Source organism: Pseudophryne corroboree, chromosome 3 (assembly GCF_028390025.1).
Source record: "Pseudophryne corroboree isolate aPseCor3 chromosome 3, aPseCor3.hap2, whole genome shotgun sequence".
Lineage (NCBI taxonomy): Eukaryota > Metazoa > Chordata > Amphibia > Anura > Myobatrachidae > Pseudophryne > Pseudophryne corroboree.
In genome coordinates, this window is record NC_086446.1 from 133464651 (window position 1) to 133487276 (window position 22626).

Here is a 22626-nt window from a genome sequence, read left to right on the forward strand (position 1 = left end):
ACGCCTTCCTTGCTCAGGCACAGTGTATTTATACCTGCAGCAAGGAAGGGATTGGCTAGGCAATTATGCAGATTATCAATACTGAGAACAGATTGGTGGAAATGATCAGCTGACAGAATCCAAGATGGCTGCGCCCATGCAGACACTTGGAGGGAAGTTTGGTTTGTAATCCATGTGGTAATGAAAACAGTAATGGCGGCGCCGGCCACCGGAGACAGGAGGCGCCAGGCTGACAGATGCACATCCAACCACGCGGACACAGCGGAGGCCGCGGCTGACGTAATCGCCACTCAGACACTCTGCATGCAGAAGTTCAGGGACGGCGGCGGAGGCCGCGGGAGACGCCATGCCAGGTGTAATATGGCGTTTACTGTTACAGCGTCCCAGAGTGACAGGAGAGGATACAGGAATGTACACATCAGGATAACAGATGGGATCCGGTCCTGGAGCGCTGAGCCAGCCTTAGGAGGCATCTGATGGGTAAGAAATGGCGTCCAGATACCCGGATCGTGACAGCACCCCCCCCCTTTAGGAGTGGCCCCAGGACACTTCTTTGGCTTTTGAGGAAACTTGGAATGGAATCTCCGGACCAAGGCAGGAGCATGGACATCAGAAGCATTGGTCCATGAACGTTCCTCAGGACCATAACCCTTCCAGTCAATAAGATATTGTAGTTGACCGTAACGGTGACGTGAGTCCAGGATCTTGGCCACTTCATACTCAACGCCTCGTTGAGTTTGGACTTTCGGAGTTGGAGGAAGTGAGGAATGAAACCGATTCAAGATCAGCGGTTTCAACAGGGAAACATGGAATGTCCTGGGTATTTTTAAGAAGGGAGGCAACTGGAGTCTGTAAGCAACAGGATTGATGACTTGTTCAATCTTGAAAGGACCGATATAGCGAGGTGCAAACTTCATACTGGGAACTCTTAACCTCAAATTCTTCGTGGGTAACCATACCCGATCACCCACCTTGAGAGCAGGAACTGCTCGACGCTTCTTATCCGCAAACTTCTTGTACCTGAACGATGCCTTGAGCAGAGCTGATCGTACGCTCTTCCAGATATTGGCAAACTGATGCAAGGTGATATCCACTGCGGGAACAGAAGTTGCTGGAAGCGGTTGGAACTCAGGGACTTTAGGGTGGAATCCAAAGTTAGTGAAGAATGGTGTTGAAGCAGATGAAGAATGATACTGGTTGTTATGACAGAACTCGGCCCAGGGAAGTAATTGAACCCAGTCATCTTGAGAGGAGGACACATAGATGCGGAGGAAGGCCTCCAAGTCCTGATTCACCCTCTCGGTTTGACCATTGGTCTGAGGATGGTAAGCCGTGGAAAACTTTAGCTTGACTTGGAGGACTTGACATAAACTTCGCCAGAATTTGGCTGTGAATTGAACTCCTCGATCTGAGATAATTTCTTCAGGAAGACCGTGGAGTCGGAAGATCTCTTGTATGAATACTTGAGCCAACTTGGAAGCTGACGGAAGACCGGTGAGAGGAATGAAGTGTGCCATCTTGGTGAACCGGTCAACTACCACCCAGATGGTATTGAACTTGTTGCACATGGGTAAGTCTGTAATGAAATCCATCGACAAGTGGGTCCATGGTCGACGGGGAACGGATAGTGGAACCAGTTGCCCCGCAGGCGACTGGCGGGATACTTTATGTTGGGCACACTTTGGGCAAGATGCAATAAACTCCAAGACGTCCTTTTTCAGAGTTGGCCACCAATAGGACCTAGAGATAAACTCCAGGGTTTTTTGGATACCTGTATGTCCGGCAAAACGGGAAGCATGGGCCCAATGCATGAGCTTCTTCCTTAGCATCGGCTTCACAAAACTTTTCCCTGATGGGGGCGTAGAGTCCATCCCTACCGTGGAGAATGCCAACGGATTTATAATAGGATGCTTGTCTGAAGACTCTGACTCATTTTCTTGCTCCCATGAGCGGGAAAGGGCATCGGCCTTGCGATTCTGAGAGCCCGGACAGAACTGGAGTTTAAAGTCGAACCTGGAAAAGAAAAGTGCCCATCTGGCCTGACGAGGGTTGAGACATTGTGCGCCCTTCAGGTATAAAAGGTTCTTGTGGTCTGTAACTATGGTGATTGAATGAGAAGCTCCCTCCAACAGATACCTCCACTCTTCTAGAGCGAGCTTGATGGCTAGCAACTCCTGGTCGCCAATGGCATAGTTGCGCTCAGCTGGGGAGAACTTCCGGGAGAAGAAACTGCAAGGGTGTAAATGGCCATCTTTAGCCCTCTGAGATAACACCGCTCCTACTCCAACGGAGGAGGCATCCACCTCTAAGATGAAAGGAGAGTCGATGTCAGGCTGTTTCAGAACAGGCGCAGAGATGAACCTTTGTTTTAAAAGATGAAATGCTTGCATGGCTTCTTCAGACCACTTGGACGGGTTAGCACCCTTCTTAGTGAAAGCAGTAATAGGCGCCACAATGGTGGAAAAGTCTCGTATAAACTTTCGGTAATAGTTGGTGAACCCTAAGAACCTCTGGACCCCTTTGAGGGTTAAGGGTACCGGCCAATTTTGGATTGCTTGTAGTTTCTCAGGATCCATCTCTAGTCCGGAACCGGACACAATGTACCCTAGAAACGGAATGGACTTGACTTCAAAGACGCATTTTTCTAATTTGCAATAGAGATGATTGACACGGAGATGGGACAGAACCTCTTTAACCCAAAAACGATGTTCCTCTAAATCGTTGGCAAAAATGAGGATATCGTCTAGATAGACCACGACATGACGGTATAGAATGTCTCTGAAGATCTCATTGACAAAATGCTGGAAGACAGCTGGAGCATTGCTCAATCCGAAGGGCATGACGAGGTACTCATAATGTCCGTCACGGGTGTTAAAGGCGGTCTTCCACTCGTCACCCTCACGGATCCGGATGAGATTGTATGCACCTCGCAAGTCCAGCTTTGTAAAGATGGTAGCTCCGCTAACTCTGTCAAAGAGCTCAGTAATCAGGGGTAAAGGATAACGGTTCTTGATGGTAATGTCGTTCAAACCTCTGTAGTCGATGCACGGCCGCAGACCACCATCTTTCTTTTTTACAAAAAAGAAGCCTGCGCCGGCTGGAGAAGAAGAAGGTCGAATGAACCCCTTTGCTAGGTTCTCTTTAATATATTCCTCCATAGAATGCGTCTCAGGCAGAGACAACGGATAAGTTCGGCCTCGAGGTGGAACCTTCCCTGGAACGAGATCAATCGGACAGTCCCATTCTCTATGAGGAGGAAGGATATCAGCAGAAGCTTTACTGAACACATCCGTGAAATCTTGATATGGAGGAGGTGGAACATCAGACGACCTGGGGGAGGAAGAACAGACAGGCAATACTTTAAACAAACATGTCTCAGCACAGGAGGAACCCCATGCCAGGATTTGCGTAGTCGTCCAATCAATTGTAGGATTGTGAAGACGGAGCCATGGAAGGCCCAGGACCACAGGATGTGTGGCTCTTGGAATCACTAAAAAAGAAATAAGTTCGGAATGAAGAACTCCCACTCTCAGACGAACTGGTAGAGTCCTTAAAGAAATAACTGCATCAAAAATTTTGCTGCCATCCACGGCAGTTAAAGAAATGGACGAAGGAAGTCTCTCGGTGGGTAGGGACCACCGTTTAACATAGGCTTCGGTAATAAAGTTCCCAGCTGCTCCGGAATCAAGGAGGGCAATGACGTTCCGATAACGTTGAGCAACTTGAAGCGAGACTGGGAGATTACAATCTTGAGGAGATGGAGAGGAGATCATTACTCCTAGCCGGCCCTCTCCTTGGCGAGCTAGGATTTGGAGTTTCCCAGACGTTTGGGACAGGCATTAATGGTGTGAGACGGAGCTGCACAATAGAGACAGAGAAACTCGGAGAGACGTCTTCGGCGCTCAGCAGGAGTTAAACGGGAACGGCCAAGTTGCATGGGCTCATCTTTAGATGGTGACAGTTGACGAGGAGGAGCAGAAGATTTTGGAGCAGATGATCTTCCACGCTCAGTTGCTCTCTCTCTGAAACGTAAATCAACTTTCGTGCAGAGTGAGATTAGCTCATCTAACTTAGAAGGTAAGTCTCTGGTAGCTAACTCATCTTTAATACGCTCAGATAAGCCATGCCAGAATGCAGCATACAGGGCCTCGTCGTTCCATGCCAGTTCGGATGCCAGGATCTGGAACTGTATCAGATATTGTCCTACAGTACGTGACCCCTGGCGTAAACGGAGAATCTCGGATGAAGCTGAGGTTACCCGGCCTGGCTCGTCGAAGATGCGCCTGAATGTTGACACGAAGGCAGTGTAGGAAGATAGCAGGGTGTCGGACCTCTCCCATAACGGTGATGCCCAATCAAGGGCTGAGCCACTGAGAAGAGAAATAATGTAGGCAATTTTTGTACGGTCACTGGGAAAATTGCCAGGTTGTAGCTCAAACTGAATCTCACACTGGTTGAGAAATCCCCTGCAGAATCTTGGAGATCCGTCAAATTTTGCTGGCGTTGGAAGATGAAGACGTGGAGCAGAAATGGGTAAGGTGGGTGGGGTTATAGCTGGAGTCACTGTGGTTGACGCACCAGACGCGCCTGATCCACGGAGAGTTGTCTGAATCCCATCCAGCCGAGTAGAGAGATCCTGGAGACAGCGGATGATGTGGCCCTGTGCAGCCTCCTGATGTTCTAGTCGGGCTGCCAGTTCTTGCATCGGCCTGGCCGCTTGATCCTGGTCTCCGGCTGGATTCATTAGGTCAGTGCTTACTGTCACAACTGAGGGCCTGAGCTGACGGGAGGCAGCCTCAGTTGTAGGGGCTGAGATGTACCGGAACCTGGGAGGTTGTATCAGACCCCTGGACATGTAAGTAACATGAATAATAACTGCCCGAAGGCGTGACCACGACAACTTGGATAAAAGTCAATGATGTTTATTATGACAACTCCGCAACACAGCAGCAGTAAAAGAAAACGTAAAAGTCAGCAAAGAATAAATACAGTTCCTGGGTACTACAGGATGGCAGGAGCCACAGGGCACTGGTAGTGTGAGATAGTTCTTATGATCTTCTAGATGGAAAGTCCTTACCAGGCCCGACTGTAGCAATGGAGATAACCCAGGATTGTGCCAGCTGGTGTTCCAGGAAAAGCTGGGTTGCTGAAGATAAAACAGCTGCTGTGGATACTGGCTGGAACCAGACTGTTGTTAGCACGGAGTGGATACTGGCTGGAACCAGTTAAATAATAAATGAACTTGGGAGCGATGAAATATGAACTGAAATGTAGAACTTGAGAGCGGAGAAATAATAATACCGGTGGAGAGTGGTAAAGTGTAGAAAGGACACCGGCCCTTTAAGGGAAGCTGTACTCTGCTGGAAGCTGAGCTGGAAGCAGGTAATGTTGTAGCTGGAAACAGATGAATCCACAATGGATTGGAGAGTCAGGCTACACCGCAGGTGGAATGCTAGTGCGGGTCTCTATGGTGGAAGTCTTGAGACAGGAGCTGGAACCTGGAAGACAATCACAGGAGAGAGACAAACAGGAACTAGGTTTGACAACCAAAGCACTGACGCCTTCCTTGCTCAGGCACAGTGTATTTATACCTGCAGCAAGGAAGGGATTGGCTAGGCAATTATGCAGATTATCAATACTGAGAACAGATTGGTGGAAATGATCAGCTGACAGAATCCAAGATGGCTGCGCCCATGCAGACACTTGGAGGGAAGTTTGGTTTGTAATCCATGTGGTAATGAAAACAGTAATGGCGGCGCCGGCCACCGGAGACAGGAGGCGCCAGGCTGACAGATGCACATCCAACCACGCGGACACAGCGGAGGCCGCGGCTGACGTAATCGCCACTCAGACACTCTGCATGCAGAAGTTCAGGGACGGCGGCGGAGGCCGCGGGAGACGCCATGCCAGGTGTAATATGGCGTTTACTGTGACAGCGTCCCAGAGTGACAGGAGAGGATACAGGAATGTACACATCAGGATAACAGATGGGATCCGGTCCTGGAGCGCTGAGCCAGCCTTAGGAGGCATCTGATGGGTAAGAAATGGCGTCCAGATACCCGGATCGTGACAAAGTCAGACTAGCATACTCAGCTTCCGGACAGTGTCTTGAGATCTTTACTTTCCTGAGGGCTGCAATATAAAAGGTTAAACTCACCTAATCCTTCAAGTCACACAGGAATACTCACCTTCCGGCGGGCTTACAGGTAACTGCATGTACCTAAAGGTTGGTACTTAAAAGGTTTAACTCACATACTCCTTGAAGTTAGGCATGCATACTCACCTTCTGGCATAGGTCCTGGTAACTGCATGTACCTAAAGGCTGGAATTTAAAAGGTTAATCTCACCTACTCCTTGAAGTCAGGCACGTATACTCACCTTCCGGCGGTGTTCTTGGCAACTTCACTTACCTGTACACTGAAATTAGGAAGGTTAAACTCACCTATTCCTTGAAGTCACAGAGGAATAGTCACATTCCGTTGAGCGTCCTCGTAACTGCATATACCTAAAGGCTGGGATTTAAAAGGTTTAACTCACCAACTCCTTGAAGTCACATAGGAATACTCACCTACCAGAGGGGATCTTGGCAAATCCACTTACCTGGAAGCTGGAATTTAAAAGGTTTATTTCACCTACTCCTTGAAGTTAGGCATGCATACTTACCTTCTGGCGTGGGTCCTGGTAAATGAATATACCTAAAGGCTGGAAATTAAAAGGTTTAACTCACCTACTCCTTGAAGTCAGGCATGCATACTTACCCTCTGGTGGGAGGTTTTGACAAATTCATTTACCTGAAGACTGGAATTTAAAAGGTTAAATTCACCTACTCCTTGAAGTCAGGCATGCATACTCACCTTCCGGCGGGGTTCCTGTCAACTTCACTTACCTGTAGGCTGGAATTTAAAAGGTTAAACTCACCTATTCCTTGAAGTCACACAGGAATACTCAAGTTCTGGTGCATCTCCTGGTAACTGCATATACCTAAAGGCTGAGATTTAAAAGGTTTATCTCAACTACTCCTTAAAGACAGACAGGCATTCTCACCATCCGACAGGGGTCCTAGTAGCTGCATATACCTTAAATCTGGGATTTGAAATATTATACTCACCTACTCCTTGAAGTCCCACAGGAATACTCACCTTCTGGTGGGGATTTTGGCACCTCCACTTACCTGGAAGCTGGAATTCAAAAGGTTTAATTCACCTACTCTTTGAAGTCAGACATGCATACTTATCTTCCGGTGCGGGCATCCTGGTAACTGCATATAGCTAAAGGATGGGATTTAAAAGGTTTAACTCACCTATTTCTTAAAGTCAGACAAGCATAATCACCTTCCGGTGGGGGTCTTGGCAACTTTAATTACCTGACCTCTGGGATTTAAAAGGTTAAACTCACCTACTCCTTGAAGTCACACAGGCATACTCACTTTCCGGCAGGTGTCCTGGTAACTGCATATACGTAAAGGCTGGGATTTAAAAGGTTTAACTCACCTACTCCTTGAAGTCAGACTAGCATACTCAGCTTCCGGACAGTGTCTTGAGATCTTTACTTTCCTGAAGGCTGCAATAATAAGAATTTACTTACCGATAATTCTATTTCTCATAGTCCGTAGTGGATGCTGGGGACTCCGTAAGGACCATGGGGAATAGCGGCTCCGCAGGAGACTGGGCACATCTAAAGAAAGCTTTAGGACTAACTGGTGTGCACTGGCTCCTCCCCCTATGACCCTCCTCCAAGCCTCAGTTAGGATACTGTGCCCGGACGAGCGTACACAATAAGGAAGGATTTTGAATCCCGGGTAAGACTCATACCAGCCACACCAATCACACCGTATAACTTGTGATCTGAACCCAGTTAACAGTATGATAACAGAGGAGCCTCTGAAAAGATGGCTCCCAACAATAATAACCCGATTTTTGTAACAATAACTATGTACAAGTATTGCAGACAATCCGCACTTGGGATGGGCGCCCAGCATCCACTACGGACTATGAGAAATAGAATTATCGGTAAGTAAATTCTTATTTTCTCTAACGTCCTAAGTGGATGCTGGGGACTCCGTAAGGACCATGGGGATTATACCAAAGCTCCCAAATGGGCGGGAGAGTGCGGATGACTCTGCAGCACCGAATGAGAGAACTCCAGGTCCTCCTCAGCCAGGGTATCAAATTTGTAGAATTTAGCAAACGTGTTTGCCCCTGACCAAGTAGCTGCTCGGCAAAGTTGTAAAGCCGAGACCCCTCGGGCAGCCGCCCAAGATGAGCCCACTTTCCTTGTGGAACGGGCTTTTACAGATTTTAGCTGTGGCAGGCCTGCCACAGAATGTGCAAGCTGAATTGTACTACAAATCCAACGAGCAATAGTCTGCTTAGAAGCAGGAGCACCCAGCATGTTGGGTGCATACAGGATAAACAGCGAGTCAGATTTCCTGACTCCAGCCGTCCTGGAAACATATTTTCAGGGCCCTGACAACATCCAGCAACTTGGATTCCTCCAAGTCCCTAGTAGCCGCAGGCACCACAATAGGTTGGTTCAGGTGAAAACGCTGGAACCACCTTAGGGAGGAACTGAGGACGAGTCCTCAATTCCGCCCTGTCCGAATGGAAAATCTGATAAGGGCTTTTACAGGATAAAGCCGCCAATTCTGACACGCGCCTGGCCCAGGCCAGGGCCAACAGCATGACCACTTTCCATGTGAGATATTTTAACTCCACAGATTTAAGTGGTTCAAACCAATGTGACTTTTGGAACCCAAACTACATTGAGATCCCAAATTGCCCCTGGAGGCACAAAAGGAGGCTGTATATGCAGTACCCCTTTTTCAAACGTCTAAACTTCAGGGACTGAAGCTAGTTCTTTTTTGGAAGAAAATTGACAGGGCCGAAATCTGAACCTTAATGGACCCCAATTTCAGGCCCATAGACACTCCTGTTTGCAGAAAATGTAGGAATCGACCCAGTTGAATTTCCTCCCATCGGGCCTTACTGGCCTCGCACTACGCACATATTTTCGCCAATTGCAGTGATAATGTTTTTGCGGTTACATCCTTCCTGGCTTTAGATCAGGATAGGGATGACTTCATCCGGAATGCATTTTTTCCTTCAGGATCCGGTGTTCAACCGCCATGCCGTCAAACGCAGCCGCGGTAAGTCTTGGAACAGACAGGGTCCTTGCTGGAGAAGTCCCTTCTTATAGGTAGAGGCCACGTATCCTCCGTGAGCATCTCTTGAAGTTCCGGTTACCAAGTCCTTCTTGGCCAATCCGGAGCCACGAATATAGTGCTTTCTCCTCTCCATCTTATCAATCTCAGTACCTTGGGTATGAGAGGCAGAGGAGGGAACACATACACTGACTGGTACACCCACGGTGTTACCAGAGCGTCTACAACTATTGCCTGAGGGTCTCTTGACCTGGCGCAATACCTGCCGAGTTTTTTAATCATGTGGATGACTTCTGGGTGAAGTCCCCACTCACCCGGGTGGAGGTCGTGCTGAGGAAGTCTGCTTCCCAGTTGTCCACTCCCGGAATGAATACTGTTGACAGTGCTATCACATGATTTTCCGCCCAGCGAAGAATCCTTGCAGCTTCTGCCATTGTCCTCCTGCTTCTTGTGCCACCCTGTCTGTTTACGTGGGTGACTGCCATGATGTTGTCCGACTGGATCAACACCGGCTGACCTTGAAGCAGAGGTCTTGCTAAGCTTAGAGCATTGTAAATGGCCCTTAGCTTCAGGATATTTCTGTGAAGTGATGTATCCAGGCTTGTGGATATTCCTTCCCTGTGTGACTGCTCCCCAGCCTCGCAGGCTGGCATCCGTGGTCACCAGGACCCAGTCCTGAATGCCGAATCTGCGGCCCTCTAGAAGATGAGCACTCTGCAACCACCACAGGATGGATACCCTTGTCCTTGGTGACAGGGTTATCCGCTGATGCATCGGAAAATGCGACCCGGACCATTTGTCCAGTAGGTTCCACTGGAAAGTTCTTGCGTGGAATCTAACGAATGGGATTGCTTCTTAGGAAGCCACCATTTTTACACAGAACCCTTGTGCATTGAAGCACTGAGACTTGGTTCGGTTTTAGGAGGTTCCTGACTAGCTCGGATAACTCCCTGGCTTTCTCTTCCGGGAGAAACACCTTTTTTTTCTGGACTGTGTCCAGGATCATCCCTAGGAAACAGAAGACAAGTTGTCGGAACCAGCTGCGATTTTGGAATATTGAGAATCCAATCGTGCTGCCGCAACACTACCTGAGATAGTGCTACACCGACTTCCAACTGTTCCCTGGATCTTACCCTTATCAGGGAATTGTCCAAGTAAGGGATAACTAAAATTCCCTTCCTTCGAAGGGATATCATTTCGGCCATTACCTTGGTAAAGACCCGGGGTGCCGTGGACCATCCCTACGGCAGCGTCTGAACTGATAGTGACAGTTCTGTACCATAACCTGAGGTACCCTTGGTGAGAAGGGTAAATTTTGACATGAAGGTAAGCATCCTTGATGTCCCGAGACATCATGTAGTCCCCTTCTTCCAGGTTCGCAATCACTGCTCTGAGTGACTCAATCTTGAATTTGAACCTCTGTATGTAAGTGTTCAAAGATTTTAGATTTTAGATTTAGAATCGGTCTCACCGAGCCGTCTGGCTTCGGTACCACAATAGTGTGGAGTAATACCCCGTTCCCTGTTGCAGGAGGGGTACCTTGATTATCACCTGCTGGGAATACAGCTTGTGAATGGCTTCCAAAACTGCCTCCCTGTCAGAGGGAGACGTCGGTAAAGCCGACTTTTGGAAACGGCGAGGGGGAGACGTCTCGAATTCCAATATGTACCCATGAGATATTACCTGAAGGATCCAGGGGTCTACTTGCGAGTGAGCCCACTGCGCACTGAAATTCATTGAGAACGGGCCCCCACCGTGCCTCAGCTTGTAAAGCCCTAGCGTCATACTGAGGGCTTGGCAGAGGCGGGAAAGGGTTTCTGTTCCTGGGAACTGGCTAATCTCTGCAGCCTTATTCCTCTCCCTCTGTCACGAGCAGAAAAGAGGAACCTTTTGTCCGCTTGCCAACAAAGGACTGCGCCTGATAATACGGCGTCTTATTTTGAGAGGCGACCTGGGGTACAAACGTGGATTTCCCAGTTGTTGTCGTGGCCACCAGGTCTAAAAGACCGACCCCAAATGTCCCCTTTCAAAGGCAATACTTCCAAATGCCGTTTGGAATCCGCATCACCAGACCATTTTACTGGTAGAATTGGACAACGCACTTATACTTGATGCCAGTCGGCAAATATTCCGCTGTGCATCATGCATATATAGAAATGCATCTTTTAAATGCTCTATAGGCAATAATATACTATCCTTATCTAGGATATCAATATTTCCAGTCAGGGAATCCGACCATGCCAACCCAGCACTGCACCTCCAGGCTGAGGCGATTGCTGGTCGCAGTATAACACCAGTATGTGTGTAAATACATATTTGGATACCCTCCTGCTTTCTATCAGCAGGATCCTTAAGGGCGGCCATCTCATGAGAGGGTAGAGCCCTTGTTCTTACAAGCGTGTGAGCGCCTTATCCCCCCTAGGGGGTGTTTCCCAACGCACCCTAACCTCTGGCGGGAAAGGGTATACAGCCAATACTTTTTAAGAAATTATCAATTGTTATCGGGGGGAAACCCACGCATCATCACACACCTCATTTTATTTCTCAGATTCAGGAAAACTACAGGTAGTTTTTCCCTCACCGAACATAATACCCCTTTTTGGTGGTACTCGTATTATCAGAAATGTATAAAACATTTTCCATTGTCTCAATCATGTAACGTGTGGCCCTACTGGAAATCACGGTTGTCTCTTCACCGTCGACACAGGAGTCAGTATCCGTGTCGGCGTCTGTATCTGCCACCTGAGGTAACGGGCGCTTTAGAGCCCCTGACGGCCTATGAGACGTCTGGACAGGCACAAGCTGAGTAGCCGGCTGTCTCATGTCAACCACTGTTTTTTTATACAGAGCTGACACTGTCACGTAATTTTCAACAGTACATCCACTCAGGTGTCGACCCCCTAGGGAGTGACATCACTGTTACAGACACTCTGCTCCGTCTCCACATCATTTTTCTCCTCATACATGTCGACACAAACGTACCGACACACAGCACACACACAGGGAATGCTCTGATAGAGGACAGGACCCCACTAGCCCTTTGGGGGGACAGAGGGAGAGTATGCCAGCACACACCAGAGCGCTATATATATATACAGGGATAACCTTATATAAGTGTTTTTCCCCTTATAGCTGCTGTATGTTTTAATACTGCGCCTAATTAGTGCCCCCCTCTCTTTTTTTAACCCTTTCTGTAGTGTAGTGACTGCAGGTAAGAGCCAGGGAGCTTCCCTCCAACGGAGCTGTGAGGGAAAATGGTGCCAGTGTGCTGAGGAGATAGGCTCCGCCCCCTTTTCGGCGGCCTTATCTCCCGTTTTTCTGTATATTCTGGCAGGGGTTAAATGCATCCATATAGCCCAGGAGCTATATGTGATGTATTTTTTGCCATGTAAGGTATTTTAATCATGTTTTATTGCGTCTCAGGACGCCCCCCCCCAGCGCCCTGCACCCTCAGTGACCGGAGTATGAAGTGTGCTGAGAGCAATGGCGCACAGCTGCAGTGCTGTGCACTACCTTATTGAAGACAGGAACGTCTTCTGCCGCCGATTTTTCCGGACCTCTTCGCTCTTCTGGCTCTGTAAGGGGGCCGGCGGCGTGGCTCCGGGACCCATCCAAGCTGGGCCTGTGATCGTACCTCTGGAGCTAATGTCCAGTAGCCAAGAAGCCCAATCCACTCTGCACTCAGGTGAGTTCGCTTCTTCTCCCCTTAGTCCCTCGATGCAGTGAGCCTGTTGCCAGCAGGTCTCACTGAAAATAACAAACCTAAACTAAAACTTTCACTAAGAAGCTCAGGAGAGCCCCTAGTGTGCACCCTTCTCGTCGGGCACAGAAATCTAACTGAGGCTTGGAGGAGGGTCATAGGGGGAGGAGCCAGTGCACACCAGTTAGTAATAAAACTTTCTTTAGATGTGCCCAGTCTCCTGCGGAGCCGCTATTCCCCATGGTCCTTACGGAGTCCCCAGCATCCACTTAGGACGTTAGAGAAATAAAAGGTTAAACTCACCTAATCCTTCAAGTCACACAGGAATACTCACCTTCCGGCGGGCTTACAGGTTACTGCATGTACCTAAAGGTTGGTACTTAAAAGGTTTAACTCACATACTCCTTGAAGTTAGGCATGCATACTCACCTTCTGGCATAGGTCCTGGTAACTGCATGTACCTAAAGGCTGGAATTTAAAAGGTTTATCTCACCTACTCCTTGAAGTCATGCATGTATACTCACCTTCCGGCGGTGTTCTTGGCAACTTCACTTACTTGTACACTGAAATTAGGAAGGTTAAACTTACCTATTCCTTGAAGTCACAGAGGAATAGTCACATTCCGTTGAGCGTCCTCGTAACTGCATATACCTAAAGGCTGGGATTTAAAAGGTTTAACTCACCAACTCCTTGAAGTCACATAGGAATACTCACCTACCAGAGGGGATCTTGGCAAATCCACTTACCTGGAAGCTGGAATTTAAAAGGTTTATTTCACCTACTCCTTGAAGTTAGGCATGCATACTTACCTTCTGGCGCGGGTCCTGGTAAATGAATATACCTAAAGGCTGGAAATTAAAAGGTTTAACTCACCTACTCCTTGAAGTCAGGCATGCATACTTACCCTCTGGTGGGAGGTTTTGACAAATTCATTTACCTGAAGACTGGAATTTAAAAGGTTAAATTTACCTACTCCTTTAAGTCAGGCATGCATACTCACCTTCCGGCGGGGTTCCTGTCAACTTCACTTACCTGTAGGCTGGAATTTAAAAGGTTAAACTCACCTATTCCTTGAAGTCACACAGGAATACTCAAGTTCTGGTGCATCTCCTGGTAACTGCATATACCTAAAGGCTGAGATTTAAAAGGTTTATCTCAACTACTCCTTAAAGACAGACAGGCATTCTCACCTTCCGACAGGGGTCCTAGTAGCTGCATATACCTTAAAGCTGGGATTTGAAATATTATACTCACCCACTACTTGAAGTCCCACAGGAATACTCACCTTCTGGTGGGGATTTTGGCACCTCCACTTACCTGGAGGCTGGAATTCAAAAGGTTTAATTCACCTACTCTTTGAAGTCAGACATGCATACTTATCTTCCGGTGCGGGCATCCTGGTAACTGCATATAGCTAAAGGATGGGATTTAAAAGGTTTTAACTCACCTATTTCTTAAAGTCAGACAAGCATAATCACCTTCCGGTGGGGGTCTTGGCAACTTTAATTACCTGACCTCTGGGATTTAAAAGGTTAAACTCACCTACTCCTTGATGTCACATAGGCATACTCACTTTCCGGCAGGTGTCCTGGTAACTGCATATACGTAAAGGCCGGGATTTAAAAGCTTTAACTCACCTACTCCTTGAAGTCAGACTAGCATACTCAGCTTCCGGACAGTGTCTTGAGATCTTTACTTTCCTGAAGGCTGCAATATAAAAGGTTAAGCTCACCTAATCCTTCAAGTCACACAGGAATACTCACCTTCCGGCGGGCTTACAGGTAACTGCATGTACCTAAAGGTTGGTACTTAAAAGGTTTAACTCACATACTCCTTGAAGTTAGGCATGCATACTCACCTTCTGGCATAGGTCCTGGTAACTGCATGTACCTAAAGGCTGGAATTTAAAAGGTTTATCTCACCTACTCCTTGAAGTCAGGCATGTATACTCACCTTCCGGCGGTGTTCTTAGCAACTTCACTTACCTGTACACTGAAATTAGGAAGGTTAAACTCACCTATTCCTTGAAGTCACAGAGGAATAGTCACATTCCGTTGAGCGTCCTCGTAACTGCATATACCTAAAGGCTGGGATTTAAAAGGTTTAACTCACCAACTCCTTGAAGTCACATAGGAATACTCACCTACCAGAGGGGATCTTGGAAAATCCACTTACCTGGAAGCTGGAATTTAAAAGGTTTATTTCACCTACTCCTTGAAGTTAGGCATGCATACTTACCTTCTGGCGCGGGTCCTGGTAAATGAATATACCTAAAGGCTGGAAATTAAAAGGTTTAACTCACCTACTCCTTGAAGTCAGGCATGCATACTTACCCTCTGGTGGGAGGTTTTGACAAATTCATTTACCTGAAGACTGGAATTTAAAAGGTTAAATTCACCTACTCCTTTAAGTCAGGCATGCATACTCACCTTCCGGCGGGGTTCCTGTCAACTTCACTTACCTGTAGGCTGGAATTTAAAAGGTTAAACTCACCTATTCCTTGAAGTCACACAGGAATACTCAAGTTCTGGTGCATCTCCTGGTAACTGCATATACCTAAAGGCTGAGATTTAAAAGGTTTATCTCAACTACTCCTTAAAGACAGACAGGCATTCTCACCATCCGACAGGGGTCCTAGTAGCTGCATATACCTTAAATCTGGGATTTGAAATATTATACTCACCTACTCCTTGAAGTCCCACAGGAATACTCACCTTCTGGTGGGGATTTTGGCACCTCCACTTACCTGGAGGCTGGAATTCAAAAGGTTTAATTCACCTACTCTTTGAAGTCAGACATGCATACTTATCTTCCGGTGCGGGCATCCTGGTAACTGCATATAGCTAAAGGATGGGATTTAAAAGGTTTAACTCACCTATTTCTTAAAGTCAGACAAGCATAATCACCTTCCGGTGGGGGTCTTGGCAACTTTAATTACCTGACCTCTGGGATTTAAAAGGTTAAACTCACCTACTCCTTGAAGTCACACAGGCATACTCACTTTCCGGCAGGTGTCCTGGTAACTGCATATACGTAAAGGCTGGGATTTAAAAGCTTTAACTCATCTACTGCTTAAAGTCAAACAAGAATACTCATCTTCCGGCGGGGGTCACGGCAACTTCACTTAACTAACGGCTGGAATTTAGAAGGTTAAACTCACCTACTCCTTGAAGTCACACAGCAACACTCACCTTCCGGCGGGTTTCCTGGTAACTGCATATACAGTACCTTAAGGTTGGTACTTAAAAGGTTTAACTCACCTACTCCTTGAAGTCAGGCATGCATACTCGCCGTCCGTCCGGGGTCTTGAGAACTTCACTTACCTGACAGCTGGACTTTAAAAGGTTAAACTCACCTACTCCTTGAAGTCAGAAATGCATACTCACCCTCCGGCAGGGGTCCTAGTAACTGCATATACAAAAAGGCTGGAATTTAAAAGGTTTAACTCACCTACTCCTTGAAGTCAGGCATGCATACTTACCCTCCGGCGGTGGTTTTGACAAATTCATTTACCTGAAGACTGGAATTTAAAAGGTTAAATTCACCTACTCCTTGAAGTTAGGCATGCATACTTACCTGCTGGCGCGGGTCCTGGTAAATGAATATACCTAAAGGCTGGAAATTAAAAGGTTTAACTCACCTACTCCTTGAAGTCAGGCATGCATACTTACCCTCTGGTGGGAGGTTTTGACAAATTCATTTACCTGAAGACTGGCATTTAAAAGGTTAAATTCACCTACTCCTTGAAGTCAGGCATGCATACTCACCTTCCGGCGGGGTTCCTGTCAACTTCACTTACCTGTAGGCTGGAATTTAAAAGGTTAAACTCACCTATTCCTTGAAGTCACACAGGAATACTCAAGTTCTGGTGCATCTCCTGGTAACTGCATATACCTAAAGGCTGAGATTTAAAAGGTTTATCTCAACTACTCCTTAAAGACAGACAGGCATTCTCACCTTCCGACAGGGGTCCCAGTAGCTGCATATACCTTAAAGCTGGGATTTGAAATATTATACTCACCTACTACTTGAAGTCCCACAGGAATACTCACCTTCTGGTGGGGATTTTGGCACCTCTACTTACCTGGAGGCTGGAATTCAAAAGGTTTAATTCACCTACTCTTTGAAGTCAGACATGCACACTTATCTTCCGGTGCGGGCATCCTGGTAACTGCATATAGCTAAAGGATGGGATTTAAAAGGTTTAACTCACCTATTTCTTAAAGTCAGACAAGCATAATCACCTTCCGGTGGGGGTCTTGGCAACTTTAATTACCTGACCTCTGGGATTTAAAAGGTTAAACTCACCTACTCCTTGAAGTCACACAGGCATACTCACTTTCCGGCAGGTGTCCTGGTAACTGCATATACGTAAAGGCCGGGATTTAAAAGCTTTAACTCACCTACTCCTTGAAGTCAGACTAGCATACTCAGCTTCCGGACATTGTCTTGAGATCTTTACTTTCCTGAAGGCTGCAATATAAAAGGTTAAACTCACCTAATCCTTCAAGTCACACAGGAATACTCACCTTCCGGCGGGCTTACAGGTAACTGCATGTACCTAAAGGTTGGTACTTAAAAGGTTTAACTCACATACTCCTTGAAGTTAGGCATGCATACTCACCTTCTGGCATAGGTCCTGGTAACTGCATGTACCTAAAGGCTGGAATTTAAAAAGTTTATCTCACCTACTCCTTGAAGTCAGGCATGTATACTCACCTTCCGGCGGTGTTCTTGGCAACTTCACTTACCTGTACACTGAAATTAGGAAGGTTAAACTCACCTATTCCTTGAAGTCACAGAGGAATAGTCACATTCCGTTGAGCGTCCTCGTAACTGCATATACCTAAAGGCTGGGATTTAAAAGGTTTAACTCACCAACTCCTTGAAGTCACATAGGAATACTCACCTACCAGAGGGGATCTTGGCAAATCCACTTACCTGGAAGCTGGAATTTACTTCTTGAAGTAAGGCATGCATATTTACCCTCCGGCGGAGGTTTTGACAAATAAATTTACCTGAAGATGAGAATTTAAAAGGTTAAATTCACCTACTCCTTGAAGTTAGGCATGCATACTTACCTTCTGGCTCGGTACCTGAAAAATGAATATACCTAAAGGCTGGAAATTAAAAGGTTTAACTCACCTTCTCCTTGAAGTCAGGCATGCATACTCACCTTCCGGTGGGGTTCCTGGCAACTTCACTTACCTGTAGGCTGGAATTTAAAAGGTTAAACTCACCTACTCCTTGGAGTCACACAGGAATACTCACCTTCCAGCAGAGATCTTGGCAACTCCACTTACCTGGAGGCTGGAATTTAAAAGGTTTATTTCACCTATTTCTTGAAGTTAGGCATGCATACTTATCTTCTGGCGGGGGTCTTGGCAACTTTACTTACCTAAAGGCTGGGATTTAAAAGGTTTAACTCACCTCTTTGAAGTCACACAGGCATATTCACCTTCCGGCGGGCATCCTTTTAACTGCATATACGTAAAGGCTAAGATTTAAAAGGTTAAACTCTCCTACTCCTTGAAGTCACACAAGAACACTCACCTTCTGGCGGGCTTCCTGGTAACTGCATATACCTAAAGTTGGTACTTTAAAGGTTTAATTCACCTACTCCTTGAAGTCAGACAGGCATACTCACCTTACGGTGGTGGTCTTGGCAACTTCACTTACCTGAGAGCTAGAATTTAAAAGTTTTAATTCATCAAGTCATTGAAGTCAGGCATGCATTCTCACCTTCCGGAGGGGGTCCTGTCAACTTCACTTATCTGAAGGCTTGAATTTCAAAAGTTTAAATCACCTACTCCTTGAAGACACACAGGAACACTCACATTCTGGCCAGCATCCTAGTAAATGCATACACCTGAAGCCTGGGATTTAAAAGGTTTAACTTGTCCTTGAAGTCAGACATGAATACTCACCTTTTGGCTGGTTTCATTGTAACTGCATATACCTAAAGGCTGGGATTTAAAAGCTTTAACTCACCTACTCCTTGAAGTCAGGCATGCATACTCATCATCCGTCTGGGGTCTTGAGAATTTCACTTACCTGAAGGCTGGAAATTAAAAGGTTAAACTTACCTACTCCTTGAAGTCAGACATGTATACTCACCTTCTGGTAGGGGTCCTGGTAACTGCGTATACATAAAGGCTGGAATTTAAAAGGTTTAACTTACCTACTCCTTAAAGTCAGGCATGCATACTCACCTTCAGGCGGGTTTCCTGGTAACTGCATATACGTAAAGGCTGGGATTTAAGAGGTCTACTTCACCTACTCCTTTAAGTCATGCATACTCCCTTTCTGGCCGGGTCTTGAGAACTTCACTTACCTCAAGGCTGCAATTTAAAAGTTTAGACTCACCAACTCCTTGAAGTCAGGCATGCATACTCACCCTGCGGCGGCGGTCCTGGTTACTGCGTATACCTAAAGGCTGGAATTTAAAAGGTTTATCTCACCTACTCCTTGAAGTCAGGCATGTATACTTACCTTCCGGCTGGGTTTTTGGCAACTTCACTTACCTGTACATTGTAGTTTAGAAAGTTAAACTCACCTATTCCTTGAAGTCAGAGAGAAATAGTCACATTCCGTCGAGTGTCCTGGTAACTGAAAGGGCTTTGAAAGGGCTATCTCAACTACTCCTTAAAGTCAGACAGGCATTCTAACTTTCCAATAGGGGTCCTAGTAGCTGCATATACCTTAAAGCTGGGATTTAAAATGTTAAACTCACCTACTCCTTGAAGTCACACAGGAATACTCACCTTCCGGCGGGCTTCCTGGCAACTGCATATACCTAAAGGTTGGTACTTAAAAGGTTTAACTCACCTACTCCTTGAAGTCACACAGGAATCACTCTCCTTCCGGCGGGTTTCCTGGTACCTGCATATACAGTACCTTAAGGTTGGTACTTAAAAGGTTTAACTCACTTACTCCTTGAAGTCAGGAATGCATACTCACCATCCATCCGGGGTCTTGACAACTTCACTTACCTGAAGATTAGAATTGAAAAGGATAAATTCACCTACTCCTTGAAGTTAGGCATGCCTACTCACCTTAAGGTGCGGGTCCTGGTAACTGAATATACCTAAAGGCTGGAAATTAAAAGGTTTAAATCACCTACTCCTTGAAGTCAGGCATGCATACTCACCTTCCGGCGGGTTTCCTGGCAGCTTCACTTACCTGTAGGCTGGAATTTAAAAGGTTAAACTCACCTATTCCTTGAAGTCACACAGGAATACTCAAGTACTGGTGCGTCTCCTGGTAACTGCATATACTTAAAGGCAGGGATTTAAAAGGTTTAACTCTCCTACTCCTTGAAGTCACACAGTAATACTCACCTTCCGGCGGCCTTCCTGGCAACTGCATATACCTAAAGGCTGGTACTTAAAAGGTTTAACTCACCTACTCCTTGAAGTCACACAGGAATACTCACCTACCGGCGGGCATCCTGTTAACTGCATATACCTCAGAGGTTGGGGAGCAGTCACCCAGGGGGTGCCGTTTCAAGGAAAATGGTCAAGTCAGGAAGTCATCCTTCCAATCAACATTCTGGAACTCCAGGCCATATGCAACGCCCTTATGCAGGCCTCATATCTTCTTCAAGATCGGGCCGTTCAGGTTCATTCAGACAATGTGATGTACATAAACTGACAAGGCGGAACGAAAAGCAGAGCAGCAATGTCAGAGGTGTCAAGAATTCTCCCCTGGGCAGAAAAAACGGTGTTAAGTTGTCAGCGGTCTTCATTAAAAGTGTAGACAACTGGGAGGCAGACTTCATCAGCAGACATGACCTGCACTCGGGGGAGTGAGGCCTTCACCCGGAAGTGTTCAGGTGCTTGTCACATCGATGGGGTTATCCTCAGACTGACATGATGGCCTCTCGTCTCAACTAGAAGCTCAAGCGGTATTGTTCCAGGTCGAGAGACCCACAGGCAGTGGCGGTAGATGCCCTGACGACTCCATGGGTCTATCAGATGTTGTACGTGTTTCCACCACTTCCTCTGATACCAGGGATTCTAACAAGAATAAAAAGGGAAAAGGTTCAAGCAATACTCATTGCTCCGGACTGGCCAAGAAGGGCCTGGTATGCGGACCTTCTGGAGATGCTCCTCAAATATCAGTGGCCTCTACCTCTTCGTGAGGATCTTCTGCAACAGGGCCCGTTTGTCTATCAGGACTTACCGCAGCTATGTTTGATGGCATGGAAGTTGAATGGCTGATTCTAGCCAGAAGAGGGATCCCTAACCAGGTTACCCCAACTATGATCCAAGCCAGGAAGGGGGTAACGTCTAAGAATTACCACCGTATTTGGAAGAAATACGTCTCTTGGTGTGAGAGCAGAAATTATTCTGCTGTGGAATTTCATCTGGGACATTTCCTGCTTTTTCTGCAGGCAGGTGTGGATGTGGGCTTATGTCTGGGCTCCATAAAAGTCCAGATTTCGGCCTTGTCCATTTTCTTTCAAAAACAATTGGCTTCTCTCCCTGAGGTCCACATGTTCTTGAAAGGTAGTCTGCACATCCAACCTCCCTTTGTGCCTCCCACGGCACCTTGGGATCTTAATGTGGTGCTGCAGTTCCTCCAATCGGACTGGTTTGAACTGATACAGGAGGTGGATGTAAAATATTTTACGTGGAAGACCGTCACACTGTTGGCCTTGGATTCAGCAAGATGTGTGATGGAGCTGGGGTCGTTGTCTCACAAAAGCCCCTATTTAATTTTCCATGAGGACAGAGCTGAACTCAGAACTCGTCCACAATTTCTTCCTAAAGTGGTGTCTGCATTTCACATCAACCAACCTATTGTGGTTCCAGTTTCACCGACACCTCTGGTATTTCAAAGTCGTTGGATGTAGTGAGGGCTTTGAAAGTTTTAGTAAAGCAAACAGCTCATCACAGAAAATCAGACTCGCTGTTTGTTCTTTATTATCCCAATAAAATTGGGTGCCCTGCTTCAAAGCAGTCCATTGCACGCTGGATCAGGCTATCCATTCAACATGCTTATTCCACGGCAAGTTTGCCAGTTCCAAAATCTGTCCAGACCCACTCTACTAATTCGGTGGGTTCTTCATGGGCAGCTGCCCGGGGTGTCTCGGCTTTACAGCTCTGCCGAGCAGCTACTTGGTCAGGTTTGAACACGTTTGCTAAGTTCTACAAGTATGATACTTTGGCTTCTGAGGAGCTACAGTTTGGTCAATCAGTTCTGCAGGAACCTCGGCACTCTCCCACCCAGTTTGGGAGCTTTGGTATATCCCCATTGTACTAAATGGACCCCAGTATCCTCTAGGACGTAAGAGAAAATAGGATTTTAATTGCCTACCAGTAAAGCCTTTTCTCGTAGTCTGTAGAGGATACTGGGTGCCCACCCGGTGCTTCGCTCTTCCTTCACTATTACTTAGTTAAGTAATGTTGGTTCAGTTGTTACTGTTCATGTTTCAAGTTGGGTTAGCATGGCTTTCCTCTTGTTTGTGTGTGCTGGTTCGGAATCTCACCACTATCCTTGTCTATCCTTCTCTCAAAGTATGTCCATCTCCTCAGGCACAGTTTCCTAGACTGCCCATGGCTCCTAGTGGACCCGTCTGTACCCCATGGTACTAAATGGACCGCAGTATTCTCTACGAACTACGAGAAAAGGATTTACTGGTAGGTAATTAAAATCCTATTATAATGCTTTAGGAGTATTGTGCATATTAACATAATACATGCAGAGGTGTGGCAGGGTTCCTGATGTGCGACTTTATGGAAACCCAGGATTGTTAAGATGA